This window comes from Apostichopus japonicus, chromosome 4, assembly GCF_037975245.1.
Source record: "Apostichopus japonicus isolate 1M-3 chromosome 4, ASM3797524v1, whole genome shotgun sequence".
In the NCBI taxonomy this organism is placed as follows: domain Eukaryota; kingdom Metazoa; phylum Echinodermata; class Holothuroidea; order Aspidochirotida; family Stichopodidae; genus Apostichopus; species Apostichopus japonicus.
In genome coordinates this window covers 16,448,272-16,469,007 of record NC_092564.1, presented here as the reverse complement: position 1 = coordinate 16,469,007, position 20,736 = coordinate 16,448,272, and the positions used below count along the sequence as shown (strand labels likewise).

At 36.6% G+C, this 20,736-nt stretch overlaps 1 long non-coding RNA gene across 1 annotated transcript; it reads left to right on the top strand.

Annotated features, from left to right (window-relative positions):
* Positions 1–1,542: 1,542 nt before the first annotated feature.
* Positions 1,543–12,265, top strand: LOC139966610 (uncharacterized). Its single transcript, XR_011792715.1, has 7 exons — positions 1,543–1,669; positions 4,893–4,980; positions 8,444–8,467; positions 9,196–9,213; positions 10,765–10,788; positions 11,223–11,240; positions 12,031–12,265. It is a non-coding gene; the product is annotated as an uncharacterized lncRNA (long non-coding RNA).
* Positions 12,266–20,736: the final 8,471 nt, after the last annotated feature.

Genomic DNA, 20,736 nt, shown 5'->3' with positions numbered 1-20,736 from the left:
ATGGATGGATGGATGGATGGATGGATGGATGGATGGATGGATGGATGGATGGATGGATGGATGGATGGATGGATGGATGGATGGATGGATGGATGGATGGATGGATGGATGGATGGATGGATGGATGGATGGATGGATGGATGGATGGATGGATGGATGGATGGATGGATGGATGGATGGATGGATGGATGGATGGATGGATGGATGGATGGATGGATGGATGGATGGATGGATGGATGGATGGATGGATGGATGGATGGATGGATGGATGGATGGATGGATGGATGGATGGATGGATGGATGGATGGATGGATGGATGGATGGATGGATGGATGGATGGATGGATGGATGGATGGATGGATGGATGGATGGATGGATGGATGGATGGATGGATGGATGGATGGATGGATGGATGGATGGATGGATGGATGGATGGATAGCCACCACCAAACCCATTTTGTTTAATCATTGATCCTTTCCGTATTGGAAGTGTGTTGAACATAATGTTGTTCTTGTATTGAACATGCATTAATCATGCATTGCTTCTACAATGTAGCCTACAATCAGAAGCTGATTGTAATCCACAACCTGTGTCTTAGTTTCAAGCAGCTGGGCCCGACGACAAGGGGTCTAAGCGCTTCAGGTCCGGACCCGAGGTCGGTTTGGAGGCCCGGAAAATATGAGATAGGGAATAAGATGTTCTAATTTACATAATATACTTAAAATGTGGCATCGTGACGCACAGTAAATGTCCCCGGAGCACAACCTGGCCCTCGATGCCCCTGGAAGTAACTCATTTTGTTTCATAACCTTTTGGTCTTGTTCCAATTACCACCTACGTCGTCGTCATTGTCATCGTCGATATCATGATCATCATCAATATCATGATCGTCATCATCATTAACATCATCATTAACATTGTCAGTTTCAGCTAGTTAAGTTAAGTTATAAGAATATCATCAATATCATCATCAATATCAACATCAATATGAATATCATCATCAATATCATCGTCATCAACATCGTCGTCGTCGTTTCGTCATCGTCATCGTCATCATCGTCATCGTCATCGTCGTCATCGTCGCCGTCGTCTTCGGCGTCGGCGGCGGCGTCGTCGTCATTCTCCTCTTCCTCTTCTTCCACCTCTTCCTCCCCCTCCCCTCCTCCTCCTCCCCCTCCTCCCCTCCTCCCCTCCTCCCCTCCTCCCCTCCTCCCCTCCTCCCCTCCTCCCCCTCCTTCCCCTCCTTCCCCTCCTCCTCCCCTCTGCCCCCTCCTTCCCCTCCTCCTCCCCCTCCTCCCCCTCCACCTCCTCGTCGTCGTCGTCGTCGTCGTCGTCGTCGTCGTCATCATCATCATCTAACTGTTACCATCCTATCTGTACATGTTCTACTTTGACAGACAACTCTGTGCATTTATTTGAAATATCAGTCACGTTTTTGCTGGTAATGCTATGGCGAATATGGTTTCTTATTTCCAATCCATATTTGCAGCATGATTGATTTATTGGCCAATCAAATTTGACAGGTTATAAATGATTTGGTAATCGCAGATGTCTATAAGAGAACAAGCATACTTTACAGACTTACAAAACCTTACTGCGCGACACACTTTTGAATTAAGAAAATAGTGACTTTCGTTCACCAAGAAATTACGACTTCTTATATTTCAGGTAAGTTAAAAAATAATTAAACAAGATTAAATAAAATATGCAATAGAAGCTTATTATTAAAGAGCTTAAGGAGTTGATAAATCAATATTCTCATTCCATATATTAGGAAAATGGAAAAGTGACCGTGCTTCGCAAAAATGGGTTTAGAAATGTAAAAAGTGCACAGGCAGTTTAAGAGCAAAAGTTATGCACTTATATAATTTACTGTGTATTAGTTAATAGATGTAAATATTGTCTCACAATTGCAAACGTTGTTTTTTTATCATATAGTTCATTTCACTGAAAACCCTTCAGAGCGAAAAGGTGGCTATAACATGACACTGTAATATCCTCTTAAACGTGGCATTCATAGTTATTTCAATCCAACTTTCAAGTATTTTCTGAACACAAATTCGGGAAATTTTGAAGTGAAAAAACTAGTGTTTCTAGTGAAAATATTGCCAATCGCCTTAATAGCAGGTTAGTAATAGAAATGATGTATTAAACCGACATATTTAACAAGCATCAAAGTTATAATTAGTGAATCTTCTTATGATTTCTTCACATTTGACCACAAAACAAAACATTTTCTGTATTTTGGTTTAACAAATGTTTTTTTTTCCCCCAACCTGAATAATGTTCCATTTCCTTCATTAACTAATGTTCTTTTTCAGTTGGTCATAACCGGTCTAGCTGGTCATAAGAACCTACGCTAGTCTCTCCTACTATTAACAGTACACTCAATTCACCTAATAGGTGCAATTATGTTTCACCATGAGGAGCATGCTATAAGTTCATGTTCCTCGGGCCCTCCCTTAAAAATACTTCAGGTTCTTGGCGACTACGTTGCGTTAGATAGTGTAAAACCGCCTACACCCCCTTTCAGCCCATCAGGTTCTCTTTAGGAATTGTGAAAGAATGATTGAATGAATAAATGGATGAATGAATAAATCACTTAATTATAGAATCATTTGCAGCAACCAACGCTCTTATTCAGAATGATAAATATTCATATATGTGTGATTATTACATGGTATGGTCGGAGAGATACAACATTCATTTGCTTTCTTCTGGTGCATGAATGTTTCACTAATGTAGGCTGGTAAAAGATAGATAACTTTTTTAATGATTTTAAATAGTCTATTTTGTAACGTTGGAAGTATAGACGAATTTCTTTTTTCTCTCACGTACCGTGATCATTCCACTTTGTGTATGCGGCAAACGGTGATTCACTACGCGTACAATCTTTGTGTATGCGGAGTACGGTGATTCCACTACGCGTACAATCTTTGTGTATGCGGAGTACGGTGATTCCACTACGCGTACAATCTTTGTGTATGCGGAGTACGGTGATTCCACTACGCGTACAATCTTTGTATATGCGGAGTACGGTGATTCCACTACGCGTACAATCTCTTTGTACGGAGTACGCGTGATTCCACTACGCGTACAATCTTTGTGTATGCGGAGTACGGTGATTCCACTACGCGTACAATCTTTGTGTATGCGGAGTACGGTGATTCCACTACGCGTACAATCTTCAACCATGCATGGCAACGCTTGCTAATTAGACGTGTACAATCTTCAATCTTAGACGCGTACAAACTACAACCATGCATGGCAACGCTTGCTAATTAGAGCTGAATTTTTGTAGTATATGTTAGCCAATCAGATGGTATCATAAAGTCTACACCTATAAAAGAGTAGTTGGAGTACTTAAAGCAATAATGTTTCTTTAGCCCTTCAAGTCAATTTAATATTATTTTATAAATTCTTTGGACAAAACATTTTTCTGTAATGGGAGGTATTGGAACTGGTAAGAAGCTACATAGGTCTAGAAGCTATGGGTATAACCGCATACATCTCTAAGTCAGATGGATGTGTATTCAGCTACATGTAAATACTCATAGGCGTACGAGACGGGAGGGGGGCAGGGGGGGGGGCAGACTGCCCCCCAAATTTCCAGAGGACAAGAAATTCGGGCAAAAGTCCTGAAAAATTCGGGCAGCCTAAGAGGAGAACAAAATATATATGTATATATAAATATGCAATAGCTTGCCCGAATCTTTTTCAAATTTTTGCCCGACAATTCTGTGGAGAGCGTTTTTTGATATTTGTTTTGTGACATTAATATTAATATAGGCCTTCTGCTTTTCTTTATTTAGCATCATGTTGCCAGAATATTTCCATGTAACACCACCGTAAGCGCAGCTCTTGTGGGCTACCACGCTTTTGCACTATCAATTTTTTTCCTAACTAGTCAACTATATACCTTGACATCCCCGACATGAGTGTATATAAGAAACGTTTTCTTGTTCATGGATGGTGGGGGAGGGGGGGGGGGTGCCTACAAGCCTATAGAAGTACAGGTTTATCATATTCTTTGTGATTTTATATACTTTTTTGTGAGACAAATTGCAGTCTTACCCGACACAGCGACATTATCCCGCCTACGTGTCGATGAACAATGTATGTTTTTCTGGAGGTAGATGAGTACTGTGTTAAAACAATAAATACGGTAACTAAATAGGAGCTTACAAAATAAACTGTCCTATTTTTCCCCTTGAAAGTGATGTTACCATTTTTTCTTCTTCTAATTTACCAAATTTTTGGGGAAGTGTAATTTTCTAAAACGTGAGATTATAAAATAAAAAATGTTTAAATGCAACTTGCAAGGCCTCAGAAGGGCCATTTCCGGCAATCTGAGAGGCACCTTTTGCCAAAAAAAAAATCTTGTACGCTACGCGCCAACCGATGGTGGCGCTCCGCTTAGATAGTGTCACGGGAACTTTCGGGCACAAAAGTTTCTGCCCCCCTCCCAAACTGAAATGGTCCCGTACGCCTGTGTAAATACTACATCACTTGACTGTATTAACACCATGCAGGTGTTTCAAGTATTGCAAGAAGGTTAGTATTATAAGCACCATCGTATTTGGTGGGACTTATTGCGCGCACACACATCTCCAACACAGTTGATATTTAGCTAGGACAGCAGCTATAGATCTTCCGATCAGTGAATCCAAACATTAACTCATCAGTAATTCAATATGCACACAAGGTTCTTCAATTGCATGGTAATCTAAACTGGCTTCAAGCTGCCCCACGTATACTACTAACGCATTAACACATAAAGCCCAACGTTATATGTTTTTTATTTATATTTATTTCTTCTCCCTAACGTATACGAAAAAGTAATAATGGCCATCAATAACGATTCCACGTTTTATCTTCTATTTGTCTACAGGTCGACATACCATTCGAGACAGAAATCATGAAACTGTACGCGTTCTTGTTGATGACACTGACTGGCTGCTATGCGCTTGAATGCATAAGTAAGTTTCCTCTTAATTACTCTGTCTTTAAGCTAATATATATAATTTTTACATAGATACCGTCTTTGCTCACATTTATGGTGGTTTATTTGAGTTGTTTCATGGTCAATTCCATGTCAGTGAAACTTCGATATTTAAAAGTTAAAAGGTAAACGGTCCTTTGATATAACGTTATGTGTGCTATGCCGCTATACAAACAAGCTGTCCCAATTCAGAACACGAGGCCACAGGTGGAAATATTTAGAGAGAAAGAAAGTGCGCGCGCTCCAGCTCATTTTTATTGGGGTATGCCTTGCTAGCATGCCCATCATATTAACGGGCTTAAGAAGTTGTCAATCCATGGAGATGCAGGTCAAATTGGGTATATGACCCCTTAATTTCGGGTCATTTTGATAGTCATACACTCACCAAGTTTGAAATAAATGGGCCTTAAACTTCAATGACCTAATAAACTTTCACATTTTATGTTAATTAATTCGATCTACACATTAATTTATACAATTCCTTCAAACTGTCACTGATACTTCGTGTATGGGTAAGGCAAGTTTGAGCTATGTGTGTCGCTTTGGTTTGTGCATAACGGCAAACGTGAAGGGTTTTTTCTTCTTATGAATTAAACTTGTTGGTTAGTTAAGGTAAACTTTCCAGCAAAATGTGGTAAGCAATCAACTGCACCCACCGCAATATTCATTTAAGATTTAAGAGACAATTGCGACACATGTTCGCCATTATTTGACATGAGCAAAAACTTGGCCAAGTTTGACCCATTGACCTGCATTGATCAATAATCACGTACTATAGGCACTACATCTCGTGACCAAACCCATCTCATAACAAAAACCCATCAAGGTTGAGGTATACAAATTAGGAGTAGTTTGTCATATTGCACGGAGGCATTACATATACCATGCATGGAGGCACATTCCCACCAAGTTTGAAGTCTATTAGCCAGAAAGTTCTGTAGTAGTTTACATTTTTTCACACAATTATGCCCCAAATCCTCGTTTTCGTCATCGTTATATGAGTCAAAGTGATGATATCTTAGCGGTCATGCAATGGGATGATAACTGCAACTCCGTCCATGGATTGCCTGTACTTGTGACCATTTTAGGTTAGATATTGACCATTCATATAGCGGTTCTGTTCAAAAGCTGGTAGACTCAGTTTATATAGTGTTCGTGATCGGCTTGTCGTGAAACAACAACGAAGAATGCCTTACATATAGCCTGAAAGGTAGTTATTTGTTAATGTTTGAACTACAGAACTACAGCACATGCATAATGATATAAAGTATAGGTATTCAATATAAGTATCAGGACAGAAAATGTAACAGACGTTAACTGATATAGGTTAACTGTTAAGGTTGAACACAGGACGAGGGTGATGGGGGGGGGGGGTGGTTGGAGCTCCGTGGCCCCTGCGTCAATCTCATCCGCCCTCATCCATATATTTAAATATACTGACAATATTTGGACTTCATTGGCATTTTTTTAATTGCCGCCCACCTACAGTCACACCCATGGTGGGACTGACCTGGCGTTCCGCGTGTTACTGTACATTGACGGGAGTACCACATAGATAACACAATAATAATTGGGGTATAAAAGTATTGTGTGTAATTGTGTGTGTGACAAGAAAAGTGTCGATAACGAAATTCACACTTCGAGGGTATGTGCCCAGGCATGATCTTTTGTGTCTCCGTGACCTATGACGTCAACGGGTTACAGGTAATAGGTCAAAGGACATTAAATTGAGAAATGTAGCCATTATGTAGTGTCAAAGGCCCATGTAAGAATTCATAAAGTAATGTTTATGTTGCATCAGTTATCAAATATCCTAAAGCATCGAGGGTCACGTGTTCAATGGAGAAATTGGTCACGTGCGAACGTGCCATACGGGCCGACAGGATTACTTATTGCCACGTAAGAAATCAGGCTTTCAATATTTATGTTGGGTTAGTTAGGATCACGCGTCAATGATCACGTGGTGAATGAAGTTTAAGGTGAAGACTTGGTCATATTTCTTGAGAAAAAAAAGTGTGTCGTGAACACCTCTTAAAACAAAACGCAGAGTTAGTTTACACGTAGTGTGTGTATGCTGGTGCATGGCTGTCGTCCCTCCCGGGATGATTTCAAAGGTTATTAAAGCCGCACATTTCATTTATGACCTTTATTAGCGTGCAGTAATGCCTTAAAGGAAGTAACTATCAACTGCACGTTAAAAAACCGGACTATCAATATCTATTTCATATTAACGTAACACGTCAATGTCACGTGATTAATGATCAAATGTGATCTAACCAACCAATGAAATCCAACTAAACGTATACGATTTTCAATGTTTATATTGTGCCGCAAACTCTCTAACCCCTAATATAAGGGAGATGTACTTCAAACTTGGTATAGGTACACTCCTGTAACATGTCATATAACTAACGTAGTTGGATGATATCTGCAATCTGATATTATTTCCTGACATTAAGTAACCTCAGACAGAAACGGTATCAATAGTTTGTTGCGTTAGCATAGCAACAGAGTCATAAAACCTTGACAAAGGGTCTTACTTTTCAAAACATATGTCATATGAACACTCCAGACCTACCGCACTTTCATAGCAGATGTGAGTATAGCCTAGCCTATTGTGCATACAAAAATCTGTACGAAAGTTGCCGTTGTCATTAACTGTACAGTTGAGGCCTACTGCAAAGTACTTTCACTTGTTTGCAGTGGAGAATGAATAGGTCAGAATTTTGAAGAGAGCGTCGCATCAGTGATTTGAGTGTAAACAAAATGCAATTGATTTAGAACGCTATGCAGAGGCTATAAGGTGGTACAAATAAGCAGAGGCTTTTCAGTTAAAGTATAATGATACACAATGAGTTCATCGATGTTGACATACAACCTGTTGTATAACTTAATATACTTAAAAATTAAAAGTTGAAGGTTTACAGTCTTGTATGAGGCTAATGCCTCCTCACACGACTTTACAACTTAACCTCTGGTCATTGGTAACTTGTCACACCCACACACCAAAGTGTGCACAATTCAATCAATCTCTCCTGGGGCACCACAGTGCACCACAACCACGTGTCCCCCGGGGGACTTCCCATAGGGTGCAGCCACAAACCGGCGCACGCAACTATATTTACAAGTTACCTCGCAGGTCCCCATTTATACACCTGGGTGAAGAGAGGCAATGGAGATAAAGCGCCTTGCCCAAGGACACAACGCTGATCACGCTGATCTGGCACGATCTGGCCAGGGCTCGAACCTGTAATCCTTAGATCACAAGTCCACTGCCTTAACCACTTGACCACAACGCCCTCCAATACTTAATAGCATTTTTGGTTATTACATATAATGAAATGCATGATAGCATGAAAGTAATTATCCAAAGATTGAAATACTTGAAAAGTAAACAATTACAATTATTCTGTAACCCTCTTTTGTCTTGATCCTAACAGAGTTCCCATTAAGCTGCCTAAGAAGTGCGTATATTGTCTTTAATTTTTATCATTCATGACATGGATTAGGCAACTTAATCCCATCCAACGCTATCTTTAAGAAAAAAGAAAGAGAAGATTTCTTGTTCATAAATTGTAAATGCCCTTCTTGTCAATAAAAAGTTCACTCCTTCATTCTATCCCCTTGGTAAATCCATACGGTAAATAAAAAGTTCACTCCTTCATTCTATCCCCTTGGTAAATCCATTTGTTCAGAAAAAGGTCGGGCGAGTTCAAAGTACCATTTTGTCGAAGAATTGAAGAAAAAAAATTGTATTCATATAGTGCTGTTTTGGCCGTTTTAGTGAAAAACATTGAAATGTAGAATTTGTTGTAGTACGTCCAATGCTCTTAAACAACGTCTATATAACTTTCCACTACAATTGTTAATTGTTTCCACCGTTATCTGGTATAGTTATAACCTCGGCAATCTTTATGTGCTGTACATAAGGTCACAATCTTTGTACACCACAAATATTGTTTATTCTTCACCATACAAAGCATGAATTCACGAATTTAGCTTGTCATTTCTTTACGTCAATATAATGCCACAAATATTGTTTGCACTTTGTGGAAATTAATGTCGGATATTTTATGTTCATGGCAGTAATGTTTGTATTGAGTTGTATTAGCAATGCGATTGTATCGCCCTAGCAATAGTTTTACGGTGACTTCAATACATTCATTTCCCCCTCATTTACAACTGTCTTCAGATCAGTTTGACAAATGCGGTATGTAAATATTAATTACTTGTCTTTGTAGTCGTTTTCTTTGTTTTAAAGGATGACTTAAGACACATAGTTCATTTTGATTGGCTGCAGATCGTTAAAATGCTCTACTCTCACTCCATGTTGTAATTGCTAGGCACTGTTAATGAAGTAAAAATGCCTTTTAAACACATGAGGATCGTCAGTTAAAGTGACTGGGCTACTAAGTCTAACACATGAGGATCATCAGTTAAAGTGACTGGGCTACAAAGTTTAACAGATCATAAGGTCACTTCCTCAGATGCAACACAAAACTCAAAAGGAAACTTAAAGTGGCATACTCCTGTTGGCGTCTATATCAATCCGCCCAAGTGTTCTCCTTCAGGAAAAGTGCCAATTAGGAGCAGGACAACAATTTGTTTTGCTATGTTATCAATTAGGATTTGCTCTTTTGTGGCTTGAATGGAAGCACATTTGGTGCAAACATTGGGTCAATTGCGGCAATTTTGGACCAGTTTAGCCCTCCCAGGAGCAGCCTACGAAAATTTACGACAGGGGTAAAGAGGTTTATTTACACGTGACGAAAACTTCAGGCTCTGGTAGCAAAACAATCTGCAAAGTCATGGTAAGGAAAATTGAGGGTGCCATGAAAGGCCAACTTGTCAGCTATCCAGTAATGGGTAGCGTTTAGCTAGTGAAAACTTCTATCTAGACCTAGAGACCACATTACTTTTGAGATTTAGTGTGTAAGTCAATGGGGCTTTTAATAGTCGTATGCTACCATAAGGCTTTTATCGACTCAATTAACATGCCACAATGCAATTTGTCAATGGTGTTGGATGTCAACCGAGGTTGCTCTATTGTTTGTATAAAAATAACATGCTTTCGTCGGGTTATTAGAATTTGTAAAGCAATGCATTCATCTCACGATTTAGACATGCACTGAGAAGCCGGCGTCATTATCAATTTAGCCCTATAAGGATAATTAAAGAGAATTAGCAATTAAGGAACTGAATAATCTGAAAACCAGGAATAGCTTAAGACATTATTTTATTATGTCTCATATTTTGGAACTATGACATATGAAGACTAAAAGTTTACCTCAAGTCATCTAACGTTAAGTGTGATTTTTCCTATATGTTATTAAATAAGTTATTAAATATCGTGCCTAAAAACAGTGCAATCTACTACACCAGTATACCTAACACTCACCATGCAGCTTACTAATATGAATTTCAAAGATTTGCAAACGAAACATAATCTGTTCATTAAATTTCAAATTGGAGTATATGGAGCCGGGAATGGATGTGCGTTTCATAATTTTTTTAATGTTAATTTACTAAATAAACACCTTGTGCTCGGGTGTCTGTGTCGTGGTGTGATAGTGACAGGGAGGGGGAGGGGGGGGGGAAGCTATGGATATCGTTTTCCATTTTTGCCTTTAATATAAATCTCAAAACCAATAAAAAATAATGTACTTTCTTATCAGCCCCCCCCCCCTCATCCCATCCATCCCCACCCTCAAATAGGAAATCTCTGATACAACTTTTTAAATATTTCTCTTGATTCTGACAGACGCCTACAAACTCTGTGACTTGAGTGCGTAAAGTATTTGTTACCGTAACTAATTTTAATAGTAGTATTACTTTTTAAGTTTACCATTTGACTTTAACTTTAGATGGTTTGAAAATGGCAAAACAGCAGAATATGTAACATTCCAAATGTTTGACTTAACTTTACGGCATCCATATAAATAAGATATTTCTTCAATATTGTATGAAAAGATGAATTTATGTACTTCTTTTGTCGTGCTGCTTCATACAAAATTGTTAAAATATCCTGATAGATTGTGTAAAAAATGTATATTAAATGTTTGACAAATACAAAAATTGCACGTATAAGCAGTATGGTATGAAGCAAATATTAGTTATTGTAGTGTTAAAATCACCCTTCTTAAGCCAAAAATTGGTAACGTCAACAAGGATATTATAATATTGTATGTTTTCTTATTTCTCTTTCGGTCTTTCTCGCAGATCCCAACGAGTGCAAAAGTATTTAAATCTATTAATTAGTGCATAATTTGTGCTTTTGTTTAAACTGCTTGTGCACTTTGTTTTCAATTCTTAACCCATTTTGCGAAGCAGGGTCAGATTTCCATTTTCCTAATATGTGGCATGAGAATATTGATTTGTCAACTCCTTAAGCTCTTTAATAAGAAGCCTTTGTTGCTGCTTTAATTTAAACCTATTTACATTTGTTAAATTACCGGAAATATAGGGAGTCGTAATTTCTAGGTGAAGGAAAGTCACTATTTTCTTTATTCAAAAATGTATTACGCAGTATGGTTCTGTAGCGTATGCTTGTCCTTTTATAGACATCTACGATTTCCAAATCATTTTATAACCTGTATCGTCAGCAGAGCAAAGCTAGCACTTCAAATTTGATTGGCACAGTAGACGAATCAAGTGATTATGCAAATATGGTTGTAAATGAAAATCATATTCGCTATTGCATTACCAGCTGAAAATGTGACAGATAGTTGAAGTAAAAACACGAAGTGATTTGTCAAGCTAGAACCTGTACAGTCAAAGATACCATGCACTGATGATGATGATGATGATGATGATGATGATGATGATGATGATGATGATGATGATGATGATGATGATGATGATGATGATGATGATGATGATGATGATGATGATAATGATGATGATGATGATGATGATGATGATGATGATGATGATGATGATGATGATGATGATGATGATGATGAAGATGATGATGATGATGATGATGATGATGATGATGATGATGGTTTTTCTTCTTCTTCTTCTTCAGAATTGATAGAAAATTGCGGACCATGCATTGGTAATCAAATTTATAAATAAAAGATGGTAATCCAGGAAATTGCATTGCAGACATTCTTCATGAACATTTGTAAAATTCACACCCTACATTCATGAACCCCGCACTGAAGTCAACATAACTTGTTATTGTACCTTTGAACTTATCGTCGTCGTCATTTCACTTGTTTGGTTTTATTATTATTTTTTTTATAATACGTAACTTGTGAAGCCCCTATCAGCAGCTCCCTGTTCCTATCAAATATCAATTTCGGTCGTGTCGTTACGGATATTCTTTACATTTACAAGTGTTAAACTTATAAATATGACATTTGACATTAGCTACTATGTTTATACACATTACACCTGTGAAGGTTGCAAGTCAAATGTTACCACTTGGAGTTACTGCTGTTTGTAACTCTAACAATAATGGTAAAACTGTAACAATTTTGTTCTTTTTCATTGCGGCCTTCGTTACACGTCCAGGTGGTTGTGGTATGTTTCGCATGGTTATGTCTTCTCTCTTTTTAATCCAATGGTGGTTTGGCGAAAGTACTACGAAACTACATTCTTAATAGTGTAATTAAATTGTAATAGATCGATTCAAATTGATTTATAAAATACTCCGTCAGCAAAACAACATTACATGTTAGCTCGTTCTTGTGCAATTTTGAGATCAACGATTATATTCGCTTGCTAAGTGATAATAAGAGTTAAAGCAAAATCAAACCAACAAATTTCACGTCTCAGCTACGCAAAACACTGAAATGCATTCCTATGATCCAAAATTATTTGGATGAAATCCAATCCTATGAAATCCAGTCCTATTTTGTTTAAAGAATTTCAAGCAGGCAATTGACAATGATGTAAACGGTCTCATAACAATATGGCATATTTAAAAAGTAAATTGCTATCGTTATTTCGACATTCTTTTCTTTGCTCCAATTAGATATCAACGAACTCTGCCATATATGTGCGTAATATTAGTTGATATAAAAATATATATTACATTGTGTGGATATTTAAATATTTAATTATGGGTAGTTTGGTAATATGATGCATTGAACTAAGTTAAGAAAGCTTAAATAATGCTTTAACCCATAAACAACTTTTATTTTTGTACTGAATACGTTTCATATTAATTGTTTTCATTATGTTTCCTTCGTTGGTCTTGTAACAATGTTCTGTGACATCATAAAGGAATTTGTAACAATGTCACTCTTCTTTTTCGGTTTTTCTATAGTTCCGAAATCTTGCCGTAAGTTAACAAACGTCTTGTGTTGGCTTTTATTTCATGATGTTGTGGTGGATTGTGTTCATAGCATTGCACAGGATTGTACAGGCTTGTGTTGATGACATTGTGTATGGTTGTACAGGCTTGTACTAAGGGCATTGTGTATTATGTTCATAGGATTGTACACGAAGCTGGGAGGCAGTCGTATGACCTCTGCGTATTCACTTATTCAGACCTAGAAGGGCTTATGGCAAGCCGTTTTAACATTTACCTCGCAATTAGACTTAAGTCGAATACATTTCACTTAAGTGGAATACATTCTACTTAAGTGAAATGTTATTCCACTTAAGTAAAATGTATTCCACTTAAAGTGGAATTCAATTTCACTTAAGTAGAATTCCATTTCACTTAAGTGGAAATGGACATTTCTATTTCACTTAAGTGGAAATGCATTCCACTTAAGTGGAATTGTATTTTACTTAAGTGGAAATGCATTCCACTTAAGTGGAATAACATTTCACTTAAGCTAAATAGCCTATCTATTTCACTTAAGTGGAATACAATTCCACTTAAGTGAAATGCATTTCAACTTAAGTGAAATACAATTCCACTTAAGTGGAATGCATTTCCACTTAAGTGGAATTGTATGCCACTTAAGTGGAATACGTCAATTTCACTTAAGTGGAATCCTATTCTGCTTAAGTAAAATACAATTCCACTTAAGTGGAAATGTTGATATGTGGCTTATATATAAATACAATTTAGGGTAATGTTCGTCGTAACGTATTCAATTGCTCAGCACATATGATGATGTAGTCGATCCTCGTTGCACGTGTACATCATGGCTATGGTTAATCATTCACATCTAACATTGCTGGAATGCGATCAAATAATTGTTGTTGTTAGAGACACAATTCGAAGTGTTGTTTCCTCACTTGCACAGGGGAACATTCAGTATGATGCACAACAGAGGCGACTTACATCTTGTTTAAGTAACATAGGCAGAATTCGTAACTTTTTAGATAGTGAAACGTTTGACGAAATAAAAGATTCCATCCAAAACCCAAAATCCAAAAAAAGTAATACGTTCTCTTGCCCTTGTCAATGCGTTTTCGGCTGTATCTCCAACCACTTGTAATGTATTTGCCATGGCTTTATTTTGGTAATGGTATTCGTCAGGTACCAGGTCAGGTACGTACGTACACACCTTGCACGGATGTTAAATGCTAGATGGATCCCGATGGATAGCCGATATTCATTGTGCACATATCGACACCACGTACGTACACGTATCGCGGCAAGTTGTTTATAATGGCGCGCAAAGGCATGGGCAAAGTTTGGCGTTGAATGTACTAGCCAATCACATTCCACTTAAGTGGAATAGACTAGGCAATCACATTCCACTTAAGTGAAATAGACTATCCAATCACATTTCACTTAAGTGGAATACATTTCCACTTAAGTGGAATTGTATTCCACTTAAGTGAAATAGACAGGACATTCCACTTAAGTGGAATTGTATTCCACTTAAGTAGAAGACAATTCCACTTAAGTGAAATGCATTTCCACTTAAGTGAAATACAATTCCACTTAAGTGGAATGCAATTCCACTTAAGTGAAATAGAATTTAGCTTCAGTAAAATGCAGTGACATGTTGATGAATTCAGCTTAAGTAAAATACAATTAAGCTTAAGTGGAATGGTATTCCACTTTAGTGAAATAGTATTCTGCTTAAGTGAAATTGAATTCCACTTAAGTGAAATGTATTCGACTTAAGTCGAATTGCGGGGTAAATGTTAAAACGGCTTGCCATAAGGGTTCCTCTTATCGTATGTACCATACTGAGGGTTGCATATTATTACAACGTGGTCAATTTACAGTCGCAATAGGAAGAATGAACTTAACCTCAGTTGTCTCTATTGTAAGATACAGACGATAAAAAAGATCTAAATAAGCCGTTTATTAGTGATATAATCTATATATCATGATCCAGAGTTATAATGGACTTACACAGACTGTAACGGGTTCGAAAATTAGTAGACAAAGAATTTCTATTTAAAGTTATACAACTGAGTAAAAACTGAGAACAGAAGATAGGTGAGAGTAGACCGGAATTGAGGTTCCCATCGATAATGTTTCCATCTCTGACTAAGGTTATAATGTTATAAGGTTATCATCTATCTGTGTGGATTCACGACGAAGGCGTTAATGTACCAACGTCACTTCATGACATGTATTAATTGAATAGCCGCTTGTTCTGTCTGTATTCATAACAGTGTGCTCTGCTTTCGCAAGTTAAGTACTTAAACAATAGAATTGTTGTAATATAAAGAAAAATACACTTCAGTAACGTTAATTTACGATAACATTTTGCTTCTTTTCCCACCCTATAGACGTCGATGGTAAATCATTTAATTTTAAGAATTATAGTAAACTTATGAAAATATCAAGACGTGAAGGCCCCACGATGAAGTAGAACTGCCAAAATGGAATTTTTAAACTAAGTCAATGTACAGACAAATAGTGACAATGTCTTTAAGAGATAAAGAGTTGCATGAGTTGTTACATATATGCCAAATTTTAAAAATCTTCTTGGTCAACTTGCAAAATGGTGGGTACAATGTATACTACAGATCAGTGAATAACTAAAATCATACTCTGATGAAAGAAGTTAAATGTCAAAATCAATGTACAGACAAACAGTGAAAATTTCTTCAAGAGATAAAACGAAGTATGAGTTGTGAACATATATGCCAAATTTGTACCAAATCTTTTTAGCCAACTTCCAAAATAATGGGTAAAAATTATATTGAAGATCAGTAAATAATTAAATAGCATACTCTGATGGAAACAGGCGCAAGATTTATAGGTAATAATCCATACGAAGCTGGGCGGCAGTCGTAGAACATCGGTGTTTTCACTTAATCAGATCAAGAAGGGTTCTTCTCGTCTAAGTCAAGTGGATTCAATGCGACGGCGGGTATGCATTGACCTAACTTAATGCTTTGAATTGAATAAATAGCTAATTGAGGTGGCTGTTGTCATAACAATGCAATATGAAATCTCATGTTTGTTACTTGCAATAGAGAACTGTTGTAACATAAAGAAGTTTAGCAACGATGCAGAAGCTCTGCTAAGCTTCTATTTGAGAAATGTGTTTTGATTTGCAATATTTCTGAGCAGTTTATCCATTTGATTGTGCGAAAACAATAAGACATAGGCGGGATAACGGCGTCATTTCCTTTTATTGAAATAAACAGTGATGAAAGTTTGAAATAAATCTAAAAAATCAAAAGACTGTAATTACCGCTCAGTTGTGTTCTTGAAGACTTAAAATGAATAGCTGGCTTTGTAATATCTTTAAACCAGAATTAAAAACTGTATTTGAGGTTTGATGGATGACTTCAGGGTATGAGCCAATGTTATCCTTGTAAGATATCATGAAAAAGTTTGATTTATAAAAGTTCGGCAGATACTACTGACCATTGATTAATTTTGACGTTGACAAACATTAATACATTTACACACTCCAAATGACACCTTCTCATGGAAGTAAGAAACTTGTCAATGTTACATTTCCTTGGCTATGGTGGTCACAAACGTTTTTACACTCTAGTCTATTGACGTCAAATGACTTTGGCCTTAACTAATATCAAGGGGGTTGTCCAACTCAAAATGTGTAATCTACATGTTTCCGTTCTTGAGTAAAGTTAGGTACAAGTTTTCCACTGTTTTATCCTGTTGAATGAAGATGACTCGTTACCTGACCTCTAATACAATCAATTAGGTCCCTATCTAATATGGGAAACCGACATGCCAAGTATACGGGTGCCAATGATACACTGATAGATATATGGGTGTTACAAGAAGGCAGCGCCCACACGCTCATACCAAACCATATACACAGAGCGGTAAATATACGGCTCTGCATATACATACGCACACACGTTATCATGAGCTCATAGGTTTGAATTGTCGTTGAATCTTTACTGTCACTAACTCATTTTATGAAATAGATCGTTGTACTTATTACTAGGTGTAAACTACGCCCCATTGCAAAACAAACAACCACCAGTATATGCAATTCATAGTTTTCATTCATGCAATAATCGAACGAAAACGTAAAAATGTGTTCCTCTGCTGCTAAAATGTTGTAGTTATCACGTTTGAAATTGTGCTGACCTAAAATTGTTCCCGAAAATTGCACCCATAAGATAATACAACGACTTGCAACTAGTTTCCATTGATGTACCACAGAGAAACGTTTAATGAGCAGAAATCGGAATCGGCTTCACCAATATAGGTTATTTTCACATGTCGTATTCCACACACACACACTGTGGGAAATTTCAAATTGCAAATCTGCCAAGTAGTCCTTTTTTAAAGAGAATAACATCGAACTAGATGGGACGCATGAATAACACATCAATATTTGACTTCATAAAGTCTACAACGGGTGGAATTATTTCCCAAAGTGACGGGTAAATTAAAATAGAAGAAAGTTTGCTACTCAAACCAAAACGCAAAATGGTCATCAATACAAAACGTTGAAAAACAAATAACATGATCATTGCACTGTGGCCTACAGGATAATGATTGTACTGTCGACAAAAGAAGTAACCTGAGGACTTTTGTCTTTAAAATAAAAAAGAGTTGATATGTTGAGTATCCTTAGTGAGAGCAAATGGTCACACGGTTCCAAGCGAGGAATCATTGATCTAGTTTGAAAATATATAGTTAAAAAATTAACTAAATTTTCAGACGACTTCCGAAGTAATTAGAAATATGTTTATTACAGTTCAATAATGTTCATAAGGAGAGCCAGTTTGAAAGAGAACAGCATATGTGTAGCTAGGCGGTATAATTGTGGGCATTTAACATACTAGCTTCTTCAGATCTAGAAACGACATTATAATACATCACGCCGTTTAATATATCATCATCCAATTCACAGCAATGACATTTGCAGTATTACAAATTTGACTGACTTCGGATGTCTAGTAGGAAATAGGCTACATAGAAGATGTAATGTCCGATGTCTAAGTACAATAATGAGATGTCTTTATCCACAGTTGTGATAGTGTCTCCAAGCGAAGAAGCATTAATCTGCGATACAACTATCACATCGGTTCATTGCGACGGACGATATGTACTCATGTTACTTGGTTGTAATGAATGAATGAAATGTTGATTAAGTTGACTGTATAAATAAAGGCAAACTCTGATCCGTACATTGTTTACTTTAACAAGAGAATTGTTATAACATAATGCAGTTTACACTTCTCTTCTCTCTTTTACCTTTCTGTTTTTGCTATCAAAGGTTTGAGTAAGACATTTTATTTCAATTTGAAGACTTATGTACAGCAGAGATATGAAAGTAGCTAAAGGACATCACACAGTCTGTTGAGTTAATGCTGAAACAATGAAATCTTCAAACTTATTCCATTTAAAGACAAACAGAGGGAAATTCTTCATGAGATGACACTATGGACTATAGTTGCGAAATATATACTGCAAAAGTTATCAATATTTTCAGTCAAATTAAAAAATAATAAAAATGTTACTGACTTCGGATGTGTCTAGAAGAACATAGGCTACAAAGAAGATGTAATGTCCGATTTTAGAGAACAATATTGACATGTCTTTATCCACAGTTGTGATGAAATGAATTTGTCTCGATTCAATTTGAATACTTACATACAGTAGATATATGAAAATAGCTAAAGGACATCACACAGTCTGTCGGGTTATAGCTGCAACAATGAAATATTCAAACTGATTCAATTTAAAGACAAACTTGATGAGATGACACTATGGACTAGTTTGGAAATACGTACCGTAAAAGTTAACAATATTTCCAGACAAATTCCAAAATAATAAATATTTGACCGACTTCGGATGTGTCTAGAAGAATAAAGGCTACAAAAAAATGTAATGTCCGATGTCTAAGTACAATATTGACATGTCTTTATCCACAGTTGTGATGAGATGAACTTGTCACGATTTGTATTGTCGACCAAAGTAGTAACAAGAGGATTTGTCTTAAAAATACAATAGTGTTAACATAGTGAGTATCCTTATTGAGAGCAAATAGTCACACGATTCCAAGAGGAGAAGCATTAATCTGTGATACAACTATCACATGGATTCACTGCGACGGACGATATGCACTTATGTTACTTGTTGGTTTGTAATGAATGTATGAAATACTGATTAAGTTGACTGTGTAAATAAAGGCAACCTCTGATCCGTATATTGATTACTTTTACAAGAGAATTGTTATAACATAAGGCAGTTAACACTTCAGTAGCATTAATTTATGCTAATTACGTTTTCCTTTTTCTGTTTTCGCTATCAAAGTTTGGGGTAAGACATTTAATTCAATTTGAAGACTTACATACATCAGATATATGAAAGTAGCTAAAGGACATCACACAGTCTGTCGGGTTATAGCTGCAACAATGAAATATTCAAACTGATTCAATTTAAAGACAAACAGTGGAAAATTCTTGATGAGATGACACTATGGACTAGTTTGGAAATACGTACCGTAAAAGTTAACAATATTTCCAGACAAATTCCAAAATAATAAAAATGTTACTGACTTCGGATGTTTCTAGAACAATAAAGGCTACAAAGAAGATGTAATGTCCGATTTTAGAGAACAATATTGACATGTCTTTATCCACAGTTGTGATGAGATGAATTTGTCTCTTTTTGTATTGTCGAAAAAAGTAGTAACCAGAGGATTTGTCTTAAAAAATACAATAGAGTAAACATAGTGAATATTCAAAATACAATAGAGTAAATATAGTAAATATTCTTAGTGAGAGCAAATGGTCAGACGGTTCCAAGCGGAGAAGCATTAATCTGTGATACAACTATCACATGGATTTCCTGGGACGGACGATATGCACTGATGTTACTTGTTGGTTTGTAATGAATAAATGAAATGCTGATTAAGTTGACTGTATAAATAAAGGCAAACTCTGATCCGTATGTTGATTACTTTAACAAGAGAATTAATGTATCATAAGGTAGTAAAACACTTCAGTAATATTAATCTATGCTAATTACATTTTTCTTTTTCTGTTTTCACTATCACAGATAAATGTAAGACATTTTATTTCAATTTGAAGAGTAATATACAACAGAAATATGAAAGTAGCGGAGAAGCATTAATCTGTCATACAACTATCACATCGATTCCCTGGGACGGACGATATGCACTGATGTTACTTGTTGGTTTGTAATGAATGAATGAAATGCTGATTAAGTTGACTGTATAAATAAAGGCAAACTCTGATCCGTATGTTGATTACTTTTAAGAGAGAATTGTTCCATCATAAGGCAGTTTACACTTTATTAAAATTAATCTATCCTAATAACATTTTTCTTGTTCTGTTTTCGCTATCAAAGTTGAGGGTAAGACATTTAATTCAATTTGAAGACTTACATACAGCAGAT